This window comes from Diorhabda carinulata, chromosome 10 (genome assembly GCF_026250575.1).
Source record: "Diorhabda carinulata isolate Delta chromosome 10, icDioCari1.1, whole genome shotgun sequence".
In the NCBI taxonomy this organism is placed as follows: Eukaryota; Metazoa; Arthropoda; class Insecta; order Coleoptera; family Chrysomelidae; genus Diorhabda; species Diorhabda carinulata.
The window spans coordinates 127,501-132,500 of record NC_079469.1 but is presented as its reverse complement, the minus strand read 5'-3'; the positions used below and the strand labels follow the sequence as shown (position 1 = coordinate 132,500).

The 5,000-nt window shown below is 37.4% G+C and overlaps 2 non-coding genes across 2 annotated transcripts in view; both read left to right on the top strand.

Annotated features, from left to right (window-relative positions):
• The first annotated feature begins 1,174 nt into the window (after window positions 1–1,174).
• On the top strand, window positions 1,175–3,096 carry LOC130899162 (small subunit ribosomal RNA). Its single transcript, XR_009059985.1, has one exon. It is a non-coding gene; the product is annotated as a small subunit ribosomal RNA (ribosomal RNA).
• Window positions 3,097–4,793: 1,697 nt separating this feature from the next.
• The window catches only part of LOC130899167 (large subunit ribosomal RNA), a 4,066-nt gene continuing 3,859 nt past the window's right edge, over window positions 4,794–5,000 (top strand). The window contains exon 1 of the ribosomal RNA XR_009059990.1: window positions 4,794–5,000. This exon is cut by the window's right edge and continues 3,859 nt beyond it. This is a non-coding gene — a ribosomal RNA (large subunit ribosomal RNA).

Genomic DNA, 5,000 nt, shown 5'->3' with positions numbered 1-5,000 from the left:
AAAACATCTCCATTCAACTTCACATATCATCTTTCTCGACAAGTTCCTATATCGAGCGGAATTAAATTTCATAATACTTGTTTTTCATTATTATTTCTATTTTCATACAACTTTTATATAATACACCTCGTACGTTCATACATCGAGCGGCCATCTAATTTCATAATACTTTTTTTCCTTATTGTTAATATTTTCATAACACTTTTATGTGATAGATACACCTCGGACGGCTTCTAAATACAAAACATGTAATTTCATAATACTTCTTTTTAATATTCACAATACATCTTTTATATATTTTCACTATACATCTTTATTAATGTTAATGTAGAAGGCGTACCGTTGTACAGCGCACATATATGTGTGGTGTATCGAAGTTGACGTCTCGTTAAATTCTAATAAACTCGTTATAATTTACGTAAAGACGTTGTTTCGGTCATTCCACATCGGTGGATTATATAGTTTTCTGAAAGGGTCCCCGTTCTCCTCCAATATATTAACGTATATTGCTAGCGGTTCCCTTTTTAGATATTATATCAATTTATCCACAAATTAAATATCTATTGCGAGATCGCGAATTTAGCTAGCGTTCTATCGTGAGCGATTCATATGCGATCGTCTATGAAAAATATATATTATATTACACTTTTATATATATAATACACAATATTTGCGATAACTCTCATTATTCCGTGCGAGAATAAAAATTTCGTTCATTATTACCTAATGTATAAACCATGTCGCTTACAATCTAGCGAAGGGTAGAGATAATGTCGAAATTGTAGCCCGGTCGACGTAATCATCTAATTTTTCTCATTTCGATTAAATTTAGATAGATTTATAGTCGATTCGGTGAAATTTTATAAAATAAGAAAAAATATAAATAAAGCGTGGCGCTGAAAATTATATATTTTCAATAATAAGCGCAGCAAACACGCAAAAGAAAAAGTAAATAACAATGTGTTTATACACGAATATAGATGATTATTATATTATGTATAAATATAAAGTATATATGTAATATAAAAAACATCATCATAATTTATCCTCTTTTGGATATTGTTATTAAAACTTTTTCGATAATAGTTTTTTATTATAAAATATATATATATATATATATATATATATAATAATAATAGTAATAATATATATTATATATATTATAAAACACAGTTCCCTGGTTGATCCTGCCAGTAGTCATATGCTTGTCTCAAAGATTAAGCCATGCATGTCTCAGTACAAGCCAAATTAAGGTGAAACCGCGAAAGGCTCATTAAATCAGTTATGGTTCCTTAGATCGTACCCACATTTACTTGGATAACTGTGGTAATTCTAGAGCTAATACATGCAAACAGAGTTCCGACCGGAGACGGAAGGAGCGCTTTTATTAGATCAAAACCAATCGGTGGCGGGCTTGCTCGTCATCGTACAATTTGGTGACTCTGAATAACTTTTCGCTGATCGCACGGTCTCGCACCGGCGACGCATCTTTCAAATGTCTGCCTTATCAACTGTCGATGGTAGGTTCTGCGCCTACCATGGTTGTAACGGGTAACGGGGAATCAGGGTTCGATTCCGGAGAGGGAGCCTGAGAAACGGCTACCACATCCAAGGAAGGCAGCAGGCGCGCAAATTACCCACTCCCGGCACGGGGAGGTAGTGACGAAAAATAACGATACGGGACTCATCCGAGGCCCCGTAATCGGAATGAGTACACTCTAAACCCTTTAACGAGGATCAATTGGAGGGCAAGTCTGGTGCCAGCAGCCGCGGTAATTCCAGCTCCAATAGCGTATATTAAAGTTGTTGCGGTTAAAAAGCTCGTAGTCGAATCTGTGTCCCACGCCGCTGGTTCATCGTACGCGGTGTTAACTGGCGTGTCGTGGGACGTCCTGCCGGTGGGCTTAGCTCGCAAGGGCGGCCCAACTCAATCCCGCCGCGGTGCTCTTGACTGAGTGTCGAGGTGGGCCGGCACGTTTACTTTGAACAAATTAGAGTGCTTAAAGCAGGCCAAAATTTTGCCTGAATACTGTGTGCATGGAATAATGGAATAGGACCTCGGTTCTATTTTGTTGGTTTTCGGAACCCCGAGGTAATGATTAATAGGAACGGATGGGGGCATTCGTATTGCGACGTTAGAGGTGAAATTCTTGGATCGTCGCAAGACGGACAGAAGCGAAAGCATTTGCCAAAAACGCTTTCATTGATCAAGAACGAAAGTTAGAGGTTCGAAGGCGATCAGATACCGCCCTAGTTCTAACCATAAACGATGCCAGCTAGCGATCCGCCGACGTTCCTCCGATGACTCGGCGGGCAGCTTCCGGGAAACCAAAGCTTTTGGGTTCCGGGGGAAGTATGGTTGCAAAGCTGAAACTTAAAGGAATTGACGGAAGGGCACCACCAGGAGTGGAGCCTGCGGCTTAATTTGACTCAACACGGGAAACCTCACCAGGCCCGGACACCGGAAGGATTGACAGATTGAGAGCTCTTTCTTGATTCGGTGGGTGGTGGTGCATGGCCGTTCTTAGTTGGTGGAGCGATTTGTCTGGTTAATTCCGATAACGAACGAGACTCTAGCCTGCTAACTAGGCGTATTTCGACATCCCAAAGGCCCGTCGGTATTGAGTTTCGGCTCTTGCCGTTCGCGGTTTTTACTGTCGGCGTACAAATAATTCTTCTTAGAGGGACAGGCGGCTTCTAGCCGCACGAGATTGAGCAATAACAGGTCTGTGATGCCCTTAGATGTTCTGGGCCGCACGCGCGCTACACTGAAGGAATCAGCGTGTCCTCCCTGGCCGAGCGGCCCGGGTAACCCGCTGAACCTCCTTCGTGCTAGGGATTGGGGCTTGCAATTGTTCCCCATGAACGAGGAATTCCCAGTAAGCGCGAGTCATAAGCTCGCGTTGATTACGTCCCTGCCCTTTGTACACACCGCCCGTCGCTACTACCGATTGAATGATTTAGTGAGGTCTTCGGACTGAGCGCGGTGGCGTTTCGGCGTCGCCGATGCTTCGGAAAGATGACCAAACTTGATCATTTAGAGGAAGTAAAAGTCGTAACAAGGTTTCCGTAGGTGAACCTGCGGAAGGATCATTACAGAGTATTTGTTCGTTTTTAAACAAAAAAAAAAAAAACGAAATCAAGTCTGTATTAATTGTAAAAGAGAATTTTCTTCTACAAAATTATCGAACTCTTCAAAAGAAATTTATATATGTTATAAATTATATATATATTATAGATGTATATATATTGAAATCTTTTTTTAATTTTTACAAAATTCGAACAAGTTTCGAATAAAATTAAAAAAAAAAAGATAAATATAATTCATACGTCTATAAAAATATATTTACATATATAAATTTTTCCAATAAAAATATAACGAAAAATTTTTATCATAGTTTATAGAAGGCGTCGACGACGATGACGACACAACAATAACAACATATGTATTATTATATATTATAACGATTGACGGAACGATCATTAACAAAATTTCTTGTTAACTAAAAACGTTCTGATAAAGAATCGTTATTATAATAAACGAAAAATATATAGTTTATTGAAACGTCGTCTGTTGTCGTGTGTGTGTCTATATTTTTATGGATAAATTTTATTTCGTTTATTATATTATTACCTAAGTTTTTTATCGTTTGAAGGTAATACAAGAAAATATCGACAGATTATATGTGATGATTATATGTTATTGAGACATTTTCATCCGGGTACCTAAACGAAATTTAAGCACATGTCGTTTCTATCGATATGTATAAAAATTCGTTTTAGAAATAATATTTTATGTATTATTTCGAAGGTGTTCGAAGATTTACGCCCGACCGTCGAAATTTGTATAAAACTTTCAAGATAAAAAAAAAACTGTAATAATATAAAGAGGAGGAATATATCGTGCGAGATATCTGTCTATGCGCGCCTCGTTTGTAATAAAACATGTGCAGCGGTTAAAATTTATCAGATATATCAAAGTGTCAACTTGTGAACTGCAGGACACATGAACATCGACATTTCGAACGCACATTGCGGTCCTCGGATACTCGTTCCCGGACCACTCCTGACTGAGGGTCGTATCAATTTAAAAGACTGCTTAGAATTTAAAATTTTTCTATTTATTAAAGAAAAATAATGCCTAAGCGTGTTGGATGTGAAACAATAACGCACACTAATTAAGAAAAAACACATGCACATACAAACTTGTGCGTATTTTTTTTTGTATTTGTGCGGCATCCTAAAGTGCGAAAAGCAGCGTAAATTTTTATAGAAAAAGTTACGCAATTTTTGAACACAACCCGCTATACCATAAATTAATCGTGTATTTATATGAAATACATAAAATTTGTTTGGTAGAGAGTTATATTTATATATAATATATATATATATATATTATACATATATACGACGTATATATAGTCGATAAATAAGTGTGTGTATATATAATATATTTATGATAAAATGATAACGCGGTCGTCGTGTCCGAGAGAAATAATAAAGTTTCGAAGACTGGACGTCTGACCAGTGTTTTATTTATATCATTTATACACACGGTATATCGACAAAATATATGAATTATATATATTAAAAATATTATATATGTATAAAGGCTGGTGGTGTGTTGCTGATGCTGATGCTGATGCTGCTGCTGCTGCTGCCGACTCTTTAAATAAAAACAAATAATGTTATATTTCATATGAGAGATGATATTATTATTAAACACACGTTTTTTTTTATGATAGTTTGGCGAATTGTATTTAAATATTATAAGAGATATATTATAAATATATCGACCTCAGAGCAGGTGAGATTACCCGCTGAATTTAAGCATATTACTAAGCGGAGGAAAAGAAACTAACTAGGATTCCCTCAGTAGCTGCGAGCGAACAGGGAAAAGCCCAGCACCGAATCCCGTGGTCGATATCGGCCACCGGGAAATGTGGTGTTAGGGAGGATCCGTTTATCACGAGATCGTGCGGCGCGTCCAAGTCCTTCTT